Here is a 21,237-nt window from a genome sequence, read left to right on the forward strand (position 1 = left end):
CATGTAGCTTAACAGCAAAAACAAAGAAACAAACAAACAACCTAATTAAAAAATAGAGGACCTGAATAGACATTTCTAAAAAAGGATTTGAAAATAACCAACAGACATATGAAAAGATGTTCAACATCACTAATCATCAGGGAAATGCAAATCAAAATTACAATGAAAAGTCACCTCACATATGTCACAATAGTTGTCATAAAAAAAAAATCAACAAATAACGAGTGTTGGCAAGAATGTGGAGAAATGTGTACACTGTTGGTGAGATTGCAAATTGGTGCGCCCACTATGGAAAACAATATGGAGATTCCTCAAAAATTTAATTATAGAGTTGCCATATGACCCAAAATTCCACTTCTGGGTATTTATACAAAGACAACAAAAACACTAATTCAAAAAAATGGATATGCAGCCCTATGTTCATTGCAGCGTTATTTACAGTAGCAAGGATATGGATGCAACCTAGGTGTCCATCGATAGATGAATGATACATATATAATAAAATATTACTGAGCCATAAAAAAGAATGAAATCTTGCTATTTGTGACAACACGGATGGACCTAGAAGGTATTATTCTAAATGAAATAAGTCAATCAAAGAAAGACAAATACTATATGATTCCACTTATATGTGAAATCTAACAAAAATTAATAAACAACATGAAAGAGACTCATAGAGAACAAGCTGATGCTAAAAAGGAGGGGATTGGAAAGATAGGTGACATTATTAAAAAAAAGTGTAGCCCTGAAGAGGAGAAATGAGTTTGACTCAGCCAGGTTTCAACTCACTCTTCTTTTTCTTCTAAACTTTGACTTTTATGTTTCATTGTATCTCAGCTGTTCTTCTGTCTCCTGGTGACAAGAAATCAGGATTCTCTCCCATACACCACCAGGCAAGAACCTACTGCTAAGAATCCTAAATGTGGGAGAATATAACTACTATGTCTCCAACAGCACTCTAAGAAGAGCAGTGGGGTATATGGGACAAGAAAAAAAAAGAAAAGTAGAGCCACTGGTGATTGAGGCTTCATCTAACTGCTGCAAATAAACAAATACCAAAAGATGCAATTTTGCTCTCTCAGATAGGAAGGGAGATCCTGGACTGAATCCACATAGAGTTCATGGTTGGATTTCTAGGAAAACCTCAGTGAGGGGCTGAATTATGTGTTATTAACTCAAGCTGTAACTATCCTGGGGGTCAACAGATCTGTCTGAGCTCAAGTTACAAGTGTACACTGGTGTCCCGTGGTTAGAGGCTAGAGTCACTGTGGGCCAGTCCTGAGATCTCCAGTGCAGCCCTGCAGACACATAGGCCCCTATCACTGACCACCAGCTCCCTGTTCTCCCTTGTGCTCACCTCTGGGATGTCACTACCCGCACTCTGAAATGCAGCGGTTTTACTACACTAATTACGAGCAAGTTCTACAACTTTCTTGAACCATCTCGAACATGCTCAAAGCACAGGGCTCCATCGACAAGGACTTTAGGCACTCACTCCCAGACAATAGCTCTTTTCAGCAAGGAAATCTGCCCAGGTCCTTTGAGCACCCACAAAGCACTGTTAATAAAGGGAGCTCTGCTGTAGACCCGTTCCTCCTTTTGTCATTCTCACTGCCAAGTCACCCTACCATTGGCAGACAAGATTATTCTTCATTTTCTTTTCACAATTCTTTCAACTTCCTCTTCAAATTCCTTTTCTTACTCATCCTCGACCCAACTTGCTCATTTAATAGTGCCAATAGATCCAGTTTATGGAGTTGTGCATGCCTTTAAAGCTCCTCAAAGGAAACCCCTTGACAAATATAAAATGGAAAATTTTTTAGACAGATGTGCCATTTAATTTGAGGTGTCAGCCATAATCAACAACATTAAATCCATTTCTTTTCCAATAGGTAACTGAATATGTGCACGCACGGGCACTGTGCTGTGTCCTTGCTTTCTCTCTTCACAGCACATTTGTGCATGTGTCTATTCACTGAGGAATGTCCAGCTTCCTGGGCATCCCCAGCAGCAGCTTCAGTCTGCTAGGGCGCCTACCTAGGACCTTGCACTAGTCAATGAGAAATCAAATAAATTGGCTGCACAGGGCTGGGAAGCCATTTCCACCAGTTCACACGGGAAAGTTTTGGGTGTAGTCCCGAAAGGTCAGGCATGTGAGTTAGGGCTGCAAAAGAAGGTTGACATGCAAGACTTCCACATTCTGGGTTTACTCTGTTTATTCTGTCAACCCTGTTTATCCTTTTGACTCTGGTTTCTCAGCAGAACAACTCATCACACTACACCCAGGTTGTAGAAAATATCCAAAAAGAACCATAGAGAACACAATCCTGCTGATTCATTCACTAAGCCATTTGTTAGCTAGCTAATTTGAGATTTCTCTTTTCCACAATATTTCAACACTTAGGGTATTAAAACTGCCAGCTGTTCTCATCTTTAAACAAATTATCCTGGATAATTGGAATTTAAAATAAGTTTCACTGTTAAACTTCCCTTCAGAAACACGTCTGACCAAAATAATCAGTTGATGAAATAATTTAGAAATCCAGACCATGCAAAAGAAACATGTAAAATGTTAAGTACTGAATCAGCCAGCACTTGGTGATGCAGATCTGGTTTTCCAGCATTTAAAATGTATGACCAAATGATGCATAACTTCTGAAATATTATTGCACCAAAAAAAATAAATTACAAATGTCTATCAAAAAACAAACTGGACATGGTGTCGCAGAGAGACTATGGATTCCATGCGTGCTATGTAACTTGGAAAAAATGACATGTTCTCACTAAAACTCAGTGTTCTCATCTCTAAAGCAGGGTTGATAAGAGTCATCCTCCAATTCAGTGGATTGGTGTGGGGATTAAGATGAAGAAATGCATGTAAAACACTTGACTCACTAGAGTTTCTAGCTCATAGTACATATTTAAATGAAAACTATTAGAGACTCACTCTTGTCTTATAGATAATGTCTTTAAAAACTGGGAACTTAATTTTAAAACTTAGGAAACAATGAAGACCTCTTTTGGGAAATATATAACTCCCAAACTAGATAATGGAACAACTTGGAAATCCAGACCACTCAGAGATGACTTGTTGAAGTCCCAGGGATGAGGCTCATACCCGACTGACACTCAATAAACATTTATCAATACATTAGCCCCCGCTTACCCACAAGGAATATGGTCCAAGATCCCCAGTTGATGCCTGAAACTGCAAGTAGGACTGAATCCCTCATATATTACTTTTTTTTCCTTTTCACTTAAAGGAAGAACTTTACAGCTTCTCTTTGCACATTCGAATTGCCAGCATCACTACTCTTGTACTTCGGGGCCATTATTAAGTAAAATAAGGGTTACTTCAACACAAGCACTATGATACTGTAACAGTCAGTTTGATAACCCAGACAGCTAAGTGACTAACTGGCAGGGAACATACACAGTGTGGAAATGCTGAACAAAGGGATGATTCATGTCCTGGGTGGGATGGAGTGGAATGGTGCAAGCTTTCATCACACTACTCAGAATGGCGCACAATTTAAAACTTATGCATTGTTTATTTCTGGAATATTCCACTTAATATTTTCAGACCATTGTTGATCACGGTTAACTGAAACCTCAGAAAGCAAAACTGTGAATAAAAGGGGATTACTGAACTCATCTTGGTTTCTTCAGTTTTAAAACAAAACATCTAGAAGAACTACAGAATCACTTGTGGTTATTCCTGAAATATTATGACATCATGTAAAAATTCAAAAGACCACCACTAAAAAAGAAGTCGTGTACTAATTTTGCTTAAAAGATCAGAATAACCCTAAACATAAGCATTGAGTGTAAAGCAGAGGTTCATAATGTTATGTAACCAGAATTGAGAAAGATTTCCTAGAAATAGAGCCTCATCAACTTCATCAGAGAAGTTTCTTCATCTGCCATCCGTTGACTCCACAGGGTAAAGACGATGTATTCCCAGGGTGAGACCACCAACCCTTTCCATTTAGCCCAAGGGTTACCAAAAAAGAATAATTTGAATAATTTACAGTCAAATTCAAACAGATGATCTCTCAGAGGAGAACTCCCACACACAGATGAGGAAAATTGAGAAAGGCCATAGTTTAAAGTTTTTCTTTTTATCGAAGTAGAATTTGCAATGTGACAATGATTAAGCTGTAGCGGAGGCTTTTAACAGAGTTCACTATGGCTTTATACTAACTAATTGAAATAAAGCATTTGCTTTTCTAATCTTCCTTTAATTTTTGTCTAGAAATTACCATTTATGTTAGTATTCTCTCCCTTATGGGGCTAAAGAAGAAGCAAGATTTAAAGAATTCAATAATTATTTGAACTTTATTAATTTATTAATTTATGCTGATCTTTCTTCTAGATACTAAATATTAAAAATGAAAGTAACTCTATCCTTGAGAATGAGTCCCTGATCTTTAGGGAAACACTTTTAAAATGAGCCACTTGCTCTTCACTAAATGTCAAATAAATTGATCTCGAGAACATTTAAAATTCCATGCTGTGTGGCTGCGTGGTGCAGTAACACACACACACACACACACACACACACACACACACACACTCACACACACACACACACACTCCTAGGTAGAAAGAAAAAGGAATCAGCAGGGGCTAACTGTGTCTCTGGCTTGCTTTCCATAGTTATTTGTATTTTGCCAGTGCAGATCAGAACCATAGCAAAAAATAAACCCTTTGCAAGAAAGGCAGCACATCTCCAAATCAGGGAGGTTTGGCTGCAGGTGGGTATAAAATGCTGACTTTATGGAAACGTAGTCTCTTATTTATTTTTCAATATATTTGTTGAAACCTGCGAGCTTAGCCAGCCTTCTTACTCTGACTTTTGGGAAACACACCTTGAGGTCTCTTCAGCCTTTTGGCTCATCTTGCATAGCTGAGTTGTGATGGACAGAAGCCTGGTAGTTCTCAGCCCAAGTGTCAACATGTAGGTTTACTTTGCCTTGTATTCAATTAAATGCTTGGACACACTTAGAGGCTGTATTTGTTACTGCATTACTGGTCAGTTTTCTTTCTTAAAAAAAAAAAAAAAGTCATTTTGTATTATATTTAGCAGAAAGTCATTTTCTACTTTATCTTAGTATAAGTCTCATGTTAATTCTTCTGACACAATTGACTCCTCTGTAGTTTGGTGTGGACTCCAGGCCTGGCTGTTCTCAGGTCTGGCTGTGATCCAGGCTTGTGGCTAGGGATAAGATCCCGGATTTAGAATGTTACATTAGTGTAGTAGGGTGCCTGTGCCAGCTCATGAAAGCATGATTCAGCTTACTGTATCACGCATGTGCGGCAGAATGTCACTATTGTTCTCTGACATATGTGGAACTCATGCGGTCCCCTAGCTCAGAAGCGATCCCAGCAATAAAGTTGGTGCCTGTCATTTCATCCTCATGTCGGCCCCTAGTGTGTTCTTTCAACTGGGCGTCTCACCACCGAAAACTTCCCTTCTTGATCAGCTTGGCGCTGACACTTGTCAACAAAAAATTTTACTGAATAAAGCAATATAGTCATTTACAATGGCTGCTCTAGCAGGGAAGAAATTCAAAGTGTAATTTTTTGAAGTTACAAATATGGTTAACATATAAACATAACATGAGTGTATGGCAAAGATTTATTTAATTCATTAATAAGAGATCAAGCAGAATGGTAAAGTTGGCACAAAGAATGATTGAATTTATACATGCACTGGAGAATGAATGTTCGAGTTAAGATTTCTAGGTAAGAAAGAACATTGGTTAATGTCACTCAAAGCAATAAAAGTACGACAACATGTATGGTCATTTTTTCTATTGAATTGAAATCACTTGCATTATTACTGAACAAAAATCTACAAATTAGCCTTTCATAAAGTCTGAGCTTTCATTAATGGCAAATAGTATGTCCAATAAAGTGCACTTCCTTAGAGAATCAGATCATTCCTTTAGGTAGGCCTGTTAGAAAATGCTCCAGTAAGAGAGTGAAAGAACATGCAGCCATCTTTTGCCTAATTTCAAGTTGATACTTTGTCTTAACATCAGTGAAGTGCTTTGGGGACAAAAACGTAGTATAGTAAAAAAACTGATGCTTTGGGACAGATTGTTTTAGAAATATTAATAGAACAGCATTGCCACCCAAACTATGTTGAATCCTAAGAAACACAGAGTTGGAAATGGAAGAAATCCAAATGTCTATCAAAGTATGAATAGGTAAACAAAACGTAGCGTAAGCACACTGTGTGGAGAAAGAGAGATGGCGGTAGTCAGGCTCCCTCCCTGTACCCTTAGCAGCTAACTTCCAAGCAGAAGGGACTCAGCTCTTCTCCCCTAATGTAACCATGTGCCCAGTACACATGTGCGGGCTTCGGTTATATGGCAGTGTGCCACTATTGCTTAACCTGTGTATAAAAGGAGCCGCTGCCCTATAAGGCAGGCTATGCCCTTGCTGGAATAAAGAGCTATGTCACAGTTGCCTATGGCTCCCCACATTTTTTTCCAACTGCCTGAGTCTCATATCCCTTACTTCAGAACCGCGAAACTGCAGCAACACACACACATTGGAATATTATTCAGTCTTAAAAAGGAAAGAAACTTAGACATGTACTACGATATGGATAAACCTTGAGGACATTATGCTGAGTGCAATAAGTCAGTTACAAAAAAACAAATGCAGTATGATTCCACTCACTGAGTTATCTAGAGTTGCCAAATTTGTAAAGACAGAAAATCGAATGGTGGTTGCCAGAGGCTGGGAGAAGAAGAACGGGAGTTGTTTAATGGGTATAGAGTTTCATTTTTGCAAGATGGAAAAGTTTTAGAGATTGGTGTACAACCATATGAATGTACTTAACATTACTGAACTGTTAGAAATGGTTGAGATGGTAAATTTTATGTTATTCATTTTTACCACAATAAAAAATAATTTAAAAAATTTCCAGAGTATCACCAATCCAGATGGGTGTTCTAAGGCAATGGAATGACCAGCAGGGTAAAACAAAAATGTGGGCTCTAGGGGACCATCTGAAGTGCTAAATTGTTACTTAACCTACAATATGACAAAAATAAAATGCTTGCAAAAATGCCAATGTAGCTCTGATGAACTTCAGCCCACATCATGGAAACAAGTAATGTAGCAACATTGGTTGCCTGAACAGCCCAGCATCCTGTTGAGCCTGGCAGAACCAGCAGGAGCTCAGGATGAGGTGCACTGGCCACAGCCCAGTGTAAAGTACCATATCTGCAAAGGACTAGCTGTCTTTCTTTTTTTTTTTTAAGAATTTGTTCTTTATTTAAAACCTCACATCTTTTCTTTTCTTTTTATTTATTATTATTTATGCCTACAATACCTGGTCTTCCTAGGTATCCTCCCATCCAAGTACTAACCAGGCCCGACCCCGCTTAGCTTCCAAAATCAAACATCAGGCTTGTTCAGGGTGGCATGGCTGTAGACCATGGACCCTGGCTCCACTGGGGCATGAACCCAGGACCTTCTGCGTGTTAAACAGATGTGCTAACCGCTGCACTATGGAACCACATCCCACATCTTTTATTTTTATCTTTCATTAAAATGTATTCAAAGTTGATCATAGATCTTAATGTAAAATGCATAATTATGAAACTTCTAGAAGATAACGTAGAAGAAAATCTAGGTGATCTTGGGTTTGGTAATGAGTTTTTTGTTATTATTTTTAGTATTTTGTATTTTCATAGCTATCCTTTTTCAGCATTATTAGGACATAATAGACAAATTAAAAATATATATTTCAGGTGTACATCTTTATGTTTTGATATATGAATACATTTAAATGATCACTACAATTCAGCTAATTAACATATCCATCACCTCATATTGTTACCATTTTTTTTCTTTTTTTTGTGTGTGTGTGTGTGTGGTGAGAACACTTAAATTCTGTCCTCTTAGCAAATTTAAAATGTCAATACAATATTGTTAATTATACTCACCATGTTGTACATTAGACCTCCAGAAATTATTCATATTACATACCTGAGACTTTTGAATAAATACTCATAGAACTGTCCCCACCACCATCACCACTTTAACTTTCCTAGATGCATTTAAGAGTTAAATGAGAAAAAGTTTAACCTAATATACCTAATATTCACTAAACATTGGGAACTAGCTTTCTGATTATCATACTATCTTTCCTCAATTAGTCCTAGCCTTTTCTCTCAGACCCTAGAAAAATTAGAGAATGCACAAAAATCCTTATAGTCCAAGGACAAAGTATTCACACTTGTCTGAAACAACATCATCATAACTGGTCTATGCACTCCGGCAGAATGTGAGAGCCCTCATATAAGAAGCTTTGCCACATATGTACAAAATATTTTTATTCTCTCATAAACTTGATAAACTTCTCAATAGAGCAATTACGTTTCTACGTTCTTTCTTTCTTTTCTTTTTGTTTTTTTTTTATTCCTGGCCAATAGAAACTTTCTCTAAGTTTTTTGGCACATTGACATGATGCCATGGAATGCTGATTAAGATGGAACATGAAGCCCAATTGCATTTTAAAATCTAAATCCTTTATGGAGTCACAGGAAAACTGCGTCTATCTCCATTAGGCAGTGTCCTTCAGTGCCTTACATAATGCCCATAGTCCAAATATTTTACCATGTAGTCATTAATTTCTCAGCATTATAAAAATTGAGAAAATTTATTCATTTGCAAAAGCATTTAACTAACCTTAATATTCAACCCTACGCTAAAAACAAAAACCAACAATGTCTAGAAATCTGTTTTGTTTCATTATACCTCGCATTGTTGAAAGGAGCATTTACTTGGAGCAAACTGCTGTCAAAATTCAAATGCTCCTGAGAGCCAAACAAAATCATTCTCTTTGACTTAGGAGCTCTCTCTTGGTATGATTTATTTCACTGCAAACTAATTCCATGAGGATTATGAAAGTTGTTAACTGAGGTGTCCTTTCTAAAACCCAAACAAATCTCATGCACAAAATAGATGACAACGGGTAGAGAAAGAGCCAGGTAGCTCACTAAGGCTGGCTGTTTACAGTCTTTTATTTTGTTTTATTTTGCTAGTTTTTGTTTTTGTTTTCATAAAGCCTGTTTTCGTTTTTTTTTTTTTTTTTTTTGGCAGCAGCTGTAACCCAACTCAACACACCCTAAAGTTCTGGTCTTTCCAGTTCAGACTGTCTCCCGACATAGAATGACTTCAAGATGATCAGCCAAGAAAATAAAAGTGATGACAACCTCAGAGAAATGTTTAAATAGCTAACCAACAAGTTAACTATCGGAGGAAACAGGTAGAATTAAATAGGAAAATTAATTTTGAGGGAGGAAAAAAAAAAAGAATGTCAGAAAGGAAGGAATCTGTAAGGAAAGGAAAGGAAAGGGAGAAGAGAAGAGAGCCAGGAAAGAAAAAGGAGACTCCCTATACTTAAAAGCTGTTACAATCTGAAAATGTAGGTGCTGTGAAATATTTATATGTCTTAAATGCTGTCTCCTCCCCTGATGGATTGGATTGTGCCAACTCCCAGCACAGTCTTATAAACTCCTCCGCTGTTTATGGTCTTTTAGGTGCAGACGCTCATCGGCTCAAACGTAAACTGCAACTACTTTACAGAAAATAAACTCAGAGTATTTTTATGTAATCATTGCTCTAAGAAAACAAGGGCAGGAAAAGAAGTTGAGCACACTGACTGTCTTAAAGTTTTGATCCCAGCCAAACCTCAAACCAAATCTGAGTCTTAGACTGGACACCTCAGCCCCCTTTTGTTTTCCTCTCCACCAGAACATAATCACTTGACACCTCTAAGAGTCACAAGTCTGGAAGTCACTGTTGGCACAGCTTGGCTGGTTGTCCAGCAGTCTTGACACTGCTCAATGTCCCATGCAGGGAACACAAGGATTTTACTTAAAAATTATGTTTGATTTTTGGGCGTTGCAACTATGAAGAAAGGTTTCAAAACCACACAATATACTGGGACATAAAAATGGCCTATATCCCTGTGGGATGCCTGAAAATAACCTCCAGTTTAGCTTTTTGGAATAAAGCAAATGTTTAAAGTAGCCCAAAGTGAAACTTAAATGTTTAATCGGCACAGCTGCCTGTGAAGCTGGCAATGGGGCTGGGGGAGGAAGTGGTGGTTTCTCTTTGAAGCCTGGTTGCTACAAGGCCAGGAACAGCCAAGTTCAAGGGGGAAAACTGCCTCCTCAGCCTCTTCTAAAGCGTCAGAGTCGAGCATGTTGTCCTCTTGCTTCTTTCCTGAAAGCAGAAAAGAAATGGGAAAACTAGAAACACGAATAGATGAGTTGGAAATTTAAGGGCTCTGGATGCAAACATTTTCACGGCAATTAATGTAAAGGAACCAATGTTCAACAGGAGGATCTCTGTTGAACATTGAGCAAACCAAAGGGATTCAAGGTAGATCTTTCATTTTCTGCTTTGACAAAAAAAAAATTGAAGTCCAAGAAATAAAAGAAGAAAAATGACCACGTGGGACAAGTGTCCAGTGGGTTATTTCATTGTATGTCTTCTGTTATGAACTACCAGTGAACACAGAAAGTACCCTCATGGTGTCCCTTCCTTCTCTTCTAAGCCACCTACAGCCAAGGAGCTTTTGTCGAACTCTGTGGTCAATTACATGTATCTGAAGAGAACTTCCTTCTGCATCCTCTTTCTCAGCTTCCTTCTGCATCCTCTTTCTCAGCTTGAAGATTGGTTTCCTACGTCACTAAGAATGTAGAAAGGGAACTTCCATAAATACCCACCTCTCTGCTTTCCTCCTGCTACTCTGCATGAATAACTTATACCCCTATGGTGTAGATACCTTTTAACCCCCCTTCACTACCAGCTGCCAGCCCATTTATCTGCTTCCATTTATAATAAATGATTTGAAAGCAATGTTTATACTAGTGTTGTCCAGTAGAAATAGAATGTCACATCTGTAATTTTGAGTTTTCTAGTAGCCACATTAAAAATGTAAAAAGTAACAAGTGACATCAAATTTAATGTTTTATTTAATCTTACATCTAAAGTATCATTTTGACATGTAATTGTTATAAAAAATTATTGAGATATTTTACATTCTTTTTTGAATTCTAATTTGAGGCATTTGTTACTCTTACATCACATTTCATTTCGGAGTAGCCACATGTCAAGTGTTCAGTAGTCATCTGTGCCAAGTATCCCTTATTGGACATTGCAGTTCTGTACTGTTCTGATGTCTCCTCTCATTCTCTCCTGAACCCACTCCTTTCAGGCTTTGCTTTCACCACTCTATTGAAACTGCTTTGTCAAAGTCTCTAATAACTTAGTTTCACTCTATGTAGAGGTCATCTCAGCCTCTATCTTGCCTGACTTATCAGCAACATTTAAATGTTTCTTGTTTAATGAACTTTCTTCACTTGGCTTGCAGGATACCATTCTGTGTTTTCCGCTGGTTTTGCCCTTCAGTCTCTTTTACTAGTTTATTCTCATCTATCTGTCCTCTAATGTTCCAACAGAAGGTCCCAGGGCTTGGTCTTTCATGTTTCGAGCAAGTTTACCAGTGTTCTTTGCTCAGAAAGCCCAGACTGTTCAGAAACATTAAAATATTTAGGGGAAATTATCTCTCAATACTAACCCAGAACTTATCATCACTCAAAACCTTTCTATCATCAAAATCATTAAATCAGGTTTCTACTAAACCCCTTCCATCCAGCTCGCTAGTCAACCCTCAGATTACAAATGTTCTTCAAGCTCTTAGGGACCTCCATTCCATTGATCCTTCTTTTCCTTCCCATCTGTCAGCTTCTTCTTCAAATCCCTCCCATATAAACTTGAATTTCATAGTACATCATTTCCATAACGTATTTGCCAGTGCCTTAAATTCTCTTCTTGTTTATATTTATATCAGCAGCTGCTAACAAAATCTCAGTGTTATTTGAACCCACCTGTCTTTTTTCCCTTTTGTGCCTGAGCCCAAATCGGCAAGTATTGCTGTGATACATAGTGACACATAGAGCAAATTGGCATCATTGTGAAGTTATGAACACCAAAACCCAAGTGTCCTCAACACATCTCAGCAAGATTCCAACATGCATTTATCAGTTCTCCTTCCCACCTTTCTAGTGAATATTTCAAACTTTCTTCATTCTCTTAGTAGATCTCTAATTTACCCTTTCATCCTCCACCTTCTCTCTCAGCCTTAACAAATGACCTTACTTCTTACTTCGCAAAGAAAATAAAAGCCATAAGAGCTCCCACAATGAACTCTTCACGCCTACACCCATCCTCCTTTTCTCTTCTTCTGTTAGAGTAAAATTAGTCCTTCTTTCTGAGACTAGCTGCTGCAGTTATCGCACTGGACTTCCTAGGAACCTTTCGCTATTTCCTTTCTCCTTTACATGCAGCATTTTCTCACTTGGATCTTGCTCTTTGACATTTACACTTACTTAAGTTTCTCCCATCTACGGAAGAAAAAGAAAACGCTCCCCATACCTCCTAACCAGTTATCTCACATTCACTCTTGTTGTCCTCTCAATCTATTTTTCACCCTCAAGTCTTTATGATCTTTGCAAATTGGACCATGTTACTTTCCTTCCCTTGCCCCACTTCAAACTCTCCAATAGTTTCCCTAGCCCTTTGAATGACAACCTGAACCCTATATATTTCTTCCAAAGCCTGACTGGCCTGACCTCTATCCACCTTTCCAGCTTTATTTTGCAGCACCCTCCTCTCTCACTCTCTCTATTACAGTTTCACTAATTTTCTTTCAGTTAATCAAATTCATGGTGTCTCTCTTTCTTCTAGACCCTGTACATGCTGCTTCAGTTTTTTATTGTATGCTTTTTTCTATACATCTCTCCCAACCCCTGACGGGCTCACCTAGTTCTGAAATTACCTTAATTGGAAAACACTCCCCAAAACCTCCAAATCAGATAATTTTCCTTCAGAGTAATTATCTCTCAAATACATTTATCTCTGGGATTATTTGATGAGTAGCTGTATCCCTCCACCAGACCACAAGTGCCATTAGAAAAGGAAAAAAACTAACATCATTCCCAGCCAATCGTAGGCAAAGTATTGAATACATTTCTGATGAATAAATAAATGAAGACTGGCACAGAAGCACAAGTCATCCACTCAGCTCCCATACTCTTAACTAGAGTCTATTTTTGAAGAAAACAAATCTTGGTTTTCTAAGGGAGAAGTCGTCATGGCCACATCACTGGCATTCAGCTCCTAAAACAAACTAGATTACATGCATGAGGAAGAAGCAGAGCTCAGAGAACTAGTGCTGCCTTCTGCTCATCCTCTGACCATCTTGTTAATTCTCCAAGGAAGGCACTTACCACAAGGCAAGGTAGTCATCTTCATTTCTATTATGCTTGGCATGCTTGTTGAGTGACATTTCAATTACAGCCCTCTTGCCCCTGATTGCAGGGGTCATTTGAGCCTAACAGAACTCACTTTTAATCCTGTCCAAGAAACACAATATCATATTCTAGTTTGGTGGTTGAATGTACCAGATGGGTACACATGGCCAAGACATTGCAGGGTTATGAACTCCATGAAGCCTATATTCTTGCTGGAGAAAACTCTGAGATTTAAGCTCTTAGAAGATGTCCACAGGAGTTGAGTTTTTAGACAAACTTTTATGGGATCTTATTTGCAAGCTTCTTTTCCACAATTAGCATAGATTCAGCCACTCTGGGAAGAACTTCCCAGAGGAAGGACAGATGCTTCTGATTTCCAAGTCGACTCTTCAGAAGACTTTGGGGGTAAGCTAACCATTAGGTACCTACTGAACTTTAAAACATTACATTTAGTGGCTGCAAATAACATAAAAACAACAAAAAATAGTTATACTAGTTACTCATTATGGATCTTTTAGAAGCCTGATGTTTCACATAATGTTACAGCAACCTTATGAGAAAGGAAACATCTTTACCATTTTATACATGAAGAAATTGAACTTTAGGAAGATAATTTCCCAAACTTCCTCAGCTTATAGGTGATAAAGCCAAGTATAAAACCCAGAATTGTCTAGATCAAAAGCTCTTTATAAAAATTTGTTTTCAATTACAATTAACATACAACATTATATTAGTGTCAGGTGTACAACATAATTGAATCAAAAACTTCTGATTTTTGCAGAGATGGCACCATAAAGATACCCATAATGATGCAGAGACTATGACTTCCAGAAAGTGCTATATTCCTCCGCAGTTTCCTCATTTACTTTCTACATTCTTATTTCACATCCTTGGATCTTTCCCTCTTTTATCTCAAATCCATTGTCACTTGCATGTAGGAGCATAAAGTAAAATGTCCTAGAGAGATGATCATCTTCCTGGGTTTCCTCCAGAAAATGACCCTGAATTTCACCCTTAACCACACTGAGCTAAAAGGTCCTCTGTTAAGTTTCAAAGCACCCAGAATCTACTCATGTTATGACACACACTAGGCTGTAATGTTTACTAGTTGGTGGTTCTCTACTACAGAGCTTTTGAATGAGATGAGCCAAGTTGTAGTCATATTGGCATCTCAAGCAATTAGCACTCCATATGGCACATAGTTAGTGCTCAAATGTTTTTGGATTAAATAATATCAAGACACCTCCTTACTTCTCCCCCAGATCCTTAAGAATAGACATAAAACTTTTAAGTAAAAAATTAAAAAATAAAAATGTATAAAAAGATATGTAGGGACACAGTGTCTGCCTGAGACAGGCTTAATCATAACAAGACTCTACTCCTGACTCTACATTGCCAGGCTAACAAGCATCAAGTAACAAACAATAGTGTAACAAACCACAATGCAGAAGTGCTGGAAAAATTATGTGAGTGTGGAAAAGACTCTCTCTGAGACTTTTGTCTTCCCTTGAAAGACCTAAAGTTGAGAATGGACTTTGAGAAAAATTCTTCTGACAAATCAGCCTCCACCCTAAATACAAAGTGTCATTAGAGAAACTTGAAATCTATTGTGTGTTATGGGTAACCATAGCAATGACAATCCTTAATCTCAGCTTATTTTTTGACTAGGTTGTCTCAATAATCCATTTTAAGGTCGAACAGAAAGAACTGTGCTTATTTCCAGGCATAAAAACTACTTACTTTAGTTTCTACTACCCCAGAGACTGTCTTCAGCTTTCAATAAAAAATTACATATCATACAGAAATAAATCAAGAAAAACAACACACTGTCAAGTAAATCGGCAGAACCAAACTCAGATATTACACAAATGTTGAAACTGTAAGTCAAGAAATTTTAAATAACTCTAATTAAGATGTTAAAGGTTCTAATGGCAAAGGGAGACGATACACAGGATCAGACAGGTAATTTCAGAAGGCAGATGGAAACTATAAGGAATGTTCAAATAGAAAAGCAAGAAATAAAAAAAGCACAGTAACAGAGATGAAGGATGCCATCGAGTGGTTCACGAGAACATTTAACACAGTAAAGGAAAGAATCAGTAAACCTAAATATAGGTCAATATAAACTTCTCACATTGAAATACAAAAGAAAAAAGCGACAAAAGTAAAATGGAACACCCAGGGATGTAGGACATATATCTTAGATATATGTCATATATACGTCATATATACATATATGCATGGGTACCTATATATCATTTATATACATATATCATTTATATACATATGTGTACATCCATGTATGTGTGTGAATATATATATAGGAGCCTCCTTAAAGAGACATGATGATTAAATGTAACATTAGGTAAAAATTAAAAAGATATGAATCAAGTATAAACTTTATACTTAATAATAATTTATATATATATCATCCTATAAGAAGAAAGAAGGAATAAGGCAGAAGAAACATTTGAAGATATAATGGCCAAAATATTTTAAAATTAATGATATACATCAAACTACAGATCCAAGAAACAAAAAGAACATCAGAGGATATATATAATACAAAATAATAAACGAACCCTAGACATGTCTTATTAAAATTGCTTAAAAAAAATAAAAATTTGAAAGCAGACAAAAAAAAGATCCATTAATATTAATATAAATAGATGAATGAATAAATAAATAACTGGAGAAGAAGAGATAAATCTATTTGGAATTGCAGAAGCATTCCAAATAATTTATGTACATACTTCACCCTCAAGGAAGAGGGACACAACTCCCACTATTTAAGCATGGGCTGTGCATTCTGACTTCCTTCCAAAAAGTGCAAAAGTAGGAGAGTAACTTTACAGTTACTTTACAGTTACTTTACAGTTATTCTGACAAACACCACCTCACCCAGGTTATCAAGGTCAACATCAGCAGAGATAAATCATGTTGATTGTATGTATTCTTAATACAATGTGATGAAAATGGCACTTTATCTCTGTGGTCTTCCTCCTCAAAAGCCATAATCTCAGTTTATTCATGAGAAAAACATCAAAAAAAATCTAAATTAAGGGAAATTCTAAAAAATACCTGACCAGTATTTTTCAAAACTATCAAGATCATTAAAAACAAGGAAAATTGTCATATCCGAGAGGAGCCTTAAAGAGACATGATGATTAAATGTAACATTAGGTAAAAATTAAAAAGATATGAATCAAGTATAAACTTTATACTTAATAATAATTTCTCAACATTGGTTTATTAATTGCAACAGATGTACCATAGTGATGTAAGATAATAATAGAGGAAACTGGGTATGGTATATAGTGGAACTCTCTGTACTATCTTCACAATTTTTCTGAAATTTAAAACTGCTATAAAAATAAAGTTTATTAAAAATAATACAAAACTAAAGACACATTATATAGAGAAATAAAGATAAAAGCAAACTTTTCATCAGAAATAATGAAAGCCAGAAGAAAATATGGTGACATTTTTAAAGCAAAGATTTTTTTAAATGTCAAACTAGAGTTCTGTACCCAGGAAAAAAAGTTTAAAATGAATGAGAAATAAAGATTTTATTTAAAAAAAAAAAAAAAAACTGAGAGAATTCATTGCCAGTAGACCTGAACAATAAGAAATATTCAAGGAAGTTCTCCAAGGAGAAGGAGTATAACATAAGACAGAAAACTGAATCTACAGAAACAAATGAAGAGTTTTAGAAAGAGAATAAATGTATATTTTCTTAATAATAGAGCTTCAAAATTCTTGAAGGAAAAATTGATAAACCTCAAATGAGAAACAGGAAAATCCACAATTATACATTCCCCTTTCCGTATCTAACAGAACAAGTAGACTAGAGTCCTGATCATTACTATCAACCAGCTTGACCTGTGACATTTGTAGAATATCACATCCAACAATATTCTTTTCAAATGCACTTGTGATATTCACTAAAATTATATTCTATTCCATAAAACAAAATTTACCAAATTTAGAAAAGATAAATCATATCAAGAATGTTCTCTGACCATATTAAAATCAAATTAGACATTGGTAATAGAAAGACATCTGAAAATCCCCAAATATTTGGAAATTAAACAAGTCACTTTGAATAATGTATGAGTCAAAGAGAAAGTCTCAAAGTCAATTTTGAAATATTTTGAACTGAATGAAAATAAAAAATTTTTAAGATAAAAATTTGTGGGATGCATCTAAAGCAATATTTAACATAAAAATATTAATGTTAAATTCTTATATGAAGATAGTCACAAAAATCCTGAACAAGCATTAGCAAATTTAAGGTAGAATATATAAATATATAGTTTAAAAGATAATACATCATGACCAAGTAGGATATATCCCAGAAATGCAAGACTGGTTCAATATTCAAATGGAAATCAATATAATTCACTATATTACAAAGTAGAGAAAAAAATAACAAAATCATCTTAACAGAGGCACAAAGTACATTTACACATTTTAACAACTATTTATGATAGAAACTCTCAGCAAACTGGAAATGCAAAGAAACTTCCTTAACCTGATAGAGGACTAGATCTATAAAAATCCTATAGTAATATACTTAATTGTAAAAGACTAAACGCTTTTCTCAAAAGATCAGGAAGAATACAAGGATGTCCTCTTTCACTATTCATATTCAATATCACACTGTAAATCCTAGATGATGCAATAAAAACAGAAAATTTTTTTTAAAGGCATTCAGATTGGAAAGGAAGAAATGAAAATGTCTTTATTTACAGATCAAATGTTCATCTAAGGAGAAACATGGAATCTACACACACACACACACACATATACACACACACACACATATACACACACATACAATACTCCTAAAACTAATAAGTAATTTTACAAGGTCAGAGGATACAAAGTCAATGTACAAAATCAATTGTATTTCTACATACCAGCAATGAACAACTGGAATTCAAAATATATAAACAGTACCATATGTAGCACTAAAAAAAATAAATACTTAGGTATAGATCTAACAAAATACATGCAGATTAAATATACTAAAAACTGATGAATAAAAAGCAAAGTACTAGATAAGTAGTGATGTACTACGTTCATAATTGGAAAATGGTTAATATTGTTAAGATGTCAGTTTTCCCCAAACTGATCTATAGTTTCCATGCAAACTCAATCAATATTTCAACAGGGATTTTTTTTATAAATATCAAATAGAATAGCCAAAACTATTTTGAAAAAAAGAAAGAACAGATTTGGAGGACTCACACTATCTATTCTCAAGATTTATTAGAAGCAACAGTAAAAAGAACACATGTTCTACATGTGGCTAAGCACAATGATCAATGAAATGGAAGAGTCCAGAAAATGATATATGCAAACATAATCAACTGATTTTTGACAAAGTTGCAAAGGCAATCCCATTAAAGAATACTCTTTTTGACAAACTGCATTACTAGAAAAATCTTAGAAGAAAACAGAGGATAATCTATGTGACCTTGTGTTAACCAACAAATTCTGAGATATGACATCAAAAGGACAATCCATAAAGTAAAATATTGATTATATTGTATTTTATCAAAATTAAGAACTTTGGTTATATAAAAGATACTGTAAGGGAATCAGAAGACAAGCCAAATATTGAGAGAAAATATTTATAAATAACACTTGACAAAGGGCTTGTATCTAGAGTACATAAAGAACCCTCCATACTGAACAATAAGAAAACAATTCAGTTTAAAAATAGATAAAAGATTTGAACAGACACTTCACTGAAAAATATACACAGATGGCAAATAAGCTCATAAAAAGATCCTCAATATCATTAGTCATTAGAGAAATGCAAATTAGAACCACAATGAGTTATTACTACTTACCTATTAAAATGATTTAAATTAAAAACAAAAAACAAAACCAAGGTTCGGTGAGGACGCAATGGATCTGGAACTCAAATACTTAGCTGATGGGAATGCAAAATCTTATAGACCCTTTGGAAAACAACTTAGTTGTTTCTTATAAAGTTCACATGACCCAGTGATCTCACTCCCAGAATTCTATGTAAGTGAGGTAAAAACGTATGTTCACACAAACTCCTATATGCAAATGTTTATAGCTGCTTAATTCATAATCACTAAAAACTGGAAATAGCACAACTGTCTCACAGTGAATGGATTACCAAACTGTAGTACATCTATACAATGGTATACTACTCAGCAATAAAAAGGAATAATCTAGTGATACATGAAACAGCACAAATGAATCTCAAAGGCATTTTTCCAAGTGACAGAAGTCAAACCCAAAACACTACATACTATAGATTCCCTTTATAGGATGTACAGGAAAAGGCAAAACTCTAGGATGGAGAACAGATCAGTGGTTGCCAGGGGCTGAAGGTGAGGAGGAGAATTTTTAACATGCAGCATAAACAAATTTTTGGAAGTGATGGGACTCTGTGTGTGTTGGTTGTCATGGTAGATACACAACTCTGCATTTGTCAAAACCATCCACCACAAAGAGTAAATTTATAGTATGTGAACTTAAAAGTGAAACAGAAATAGATCTTTCATTCAAAGAAGACAGAATTGAAGAAAAACTGTCCATCTATAAACCTAGTCACCCTACGGAAGGGATCCTGGGCTCCCTCCTCCTTCCCCACCCCCAAAAATTATTGCCCTACCAAGTCATCTCAGGACAGGCACCAAAGCCTCGGGCCAGTCGTTTAGCTCTGGACTTCACAAAAGCAATTCTGGGGGTCAGATCGGGGTGGGGGGAGTGCACTTTAAGATAGAGTAATCAAATCAGATCTATCCTAACACCCCTTTTCCACGTTCTAAGGCCCTGATAATAGACCAGCACTGCAAACGTGAGCAAATGTAATTCTTTTCCTCTTCAGCAAACCAAGGACTGGAAAGCCTATAAATGTGCTACTTCAGCTGTTTTAAGCAGCTTATCGTGATTTTCTGCAAGTCTGGCCTCAAGACTCTGGATTCCTTCTTAATAACATTTAATGCTACCATTATGTAATTGAATCCATTTTGTCAGTATAGTGGGAATATCATTAAACTGTAATTCATTTCACTGTCTTCTAACTTTTAGACCCTCAAGTCCCAGAGTCCAGACCACTAGGAACTTAAAGCAGGGAGTGGTCTTAATCCTTCCCCATCCCACACCCCTCTTGGGCCAGAATGAGTGTTTCCACACGGCAGTGTTATCTATTTCATTATCACCAAGTCTCTGTATGCTCAGGTTCTCAGAGAGATCTGCAGGGCTCCTCCTCCTCTGTCAGTGCCTTATACTTTCTGATGACGAGTGACACCCCCTGATTTGCTGAGTCTCAATCTGGGCCCAGAACATTTTTGGAAATGCAGTATCAGGAGATGGTACTTTTTACATTGGTTGTCCCCTTAACATTAAGTACCTGGCATCTTGCCACTTAACGTGCAAGTAGCCACATTATTATTGAAACCACATGTTCATTAGCAAGGTTGGCACCAACTCAGTCTCCACTGTCCGAAGTTAATGTTATATTCCATTATAGTCCAGACAAGGGGACAGTGTAGGATACAGTTTGGGCATGAGAACAAACAGTTGTGCTTGACGAAATCTGAGTCTTCAACTGTTAGAAATATGATCCGGTTTCCATCTCGACAAATGTCTGCACTGATGTTTCAGAGAAGGACATGTTTTGAAAGAAAATACCATTCTTTCAGTGTTATCTTTGCAAAATTGTATTTAATTCTTTCTACCACTTGCAGGGACAACTGGAGTTCGCCGGCTTCTTGCTGTGCTAACCACTTCATCCCTAGAGATTCATGCAAGAGTGTTTCACTTAATATAAAGGAGTGACTCAGAATCATTGCTTTCAATTAAGAAAGCCTGAGAGAGTTCTGAGAACAGTGTTCTC

The 21,237-nt window shown here is 36.3% G+C and overlaps 1 non-coding gene across 1 annotated transcript; it reads right to left on the minus strand.

Annotated features, from left to right (window-relative positions):
* Positions 1 to 7,464: 7,464 nt before the first annotated feature.
* TRNAV-AAC lies at positions 7,465 to 7,537 on the minus strand. Its single transcript has one exon. It is a non-coding gene; the product is annotated as a tRNA-Val (tRNA).
* Between the last annotated feature and the right edge of the window lie 13,700 nt (positions 7,538 to 21,237).

This window comes from Pteropus alecto, unplaced genomic scaffold, assembly GCF_000325575.1.
Source record: "Pteropus alecto unplaced genomic scaffold, ASM32557v1 scaffold413, whole genome shotgun sequence".
In the NCBI taxonomy this organism is placed as follows: domain Eukaryota; kingdom Metazoa; phylum Chordata; class Mammalia; order Chiroptera; family Pteropodidae; genus Pteropus; species Pteropus alecto.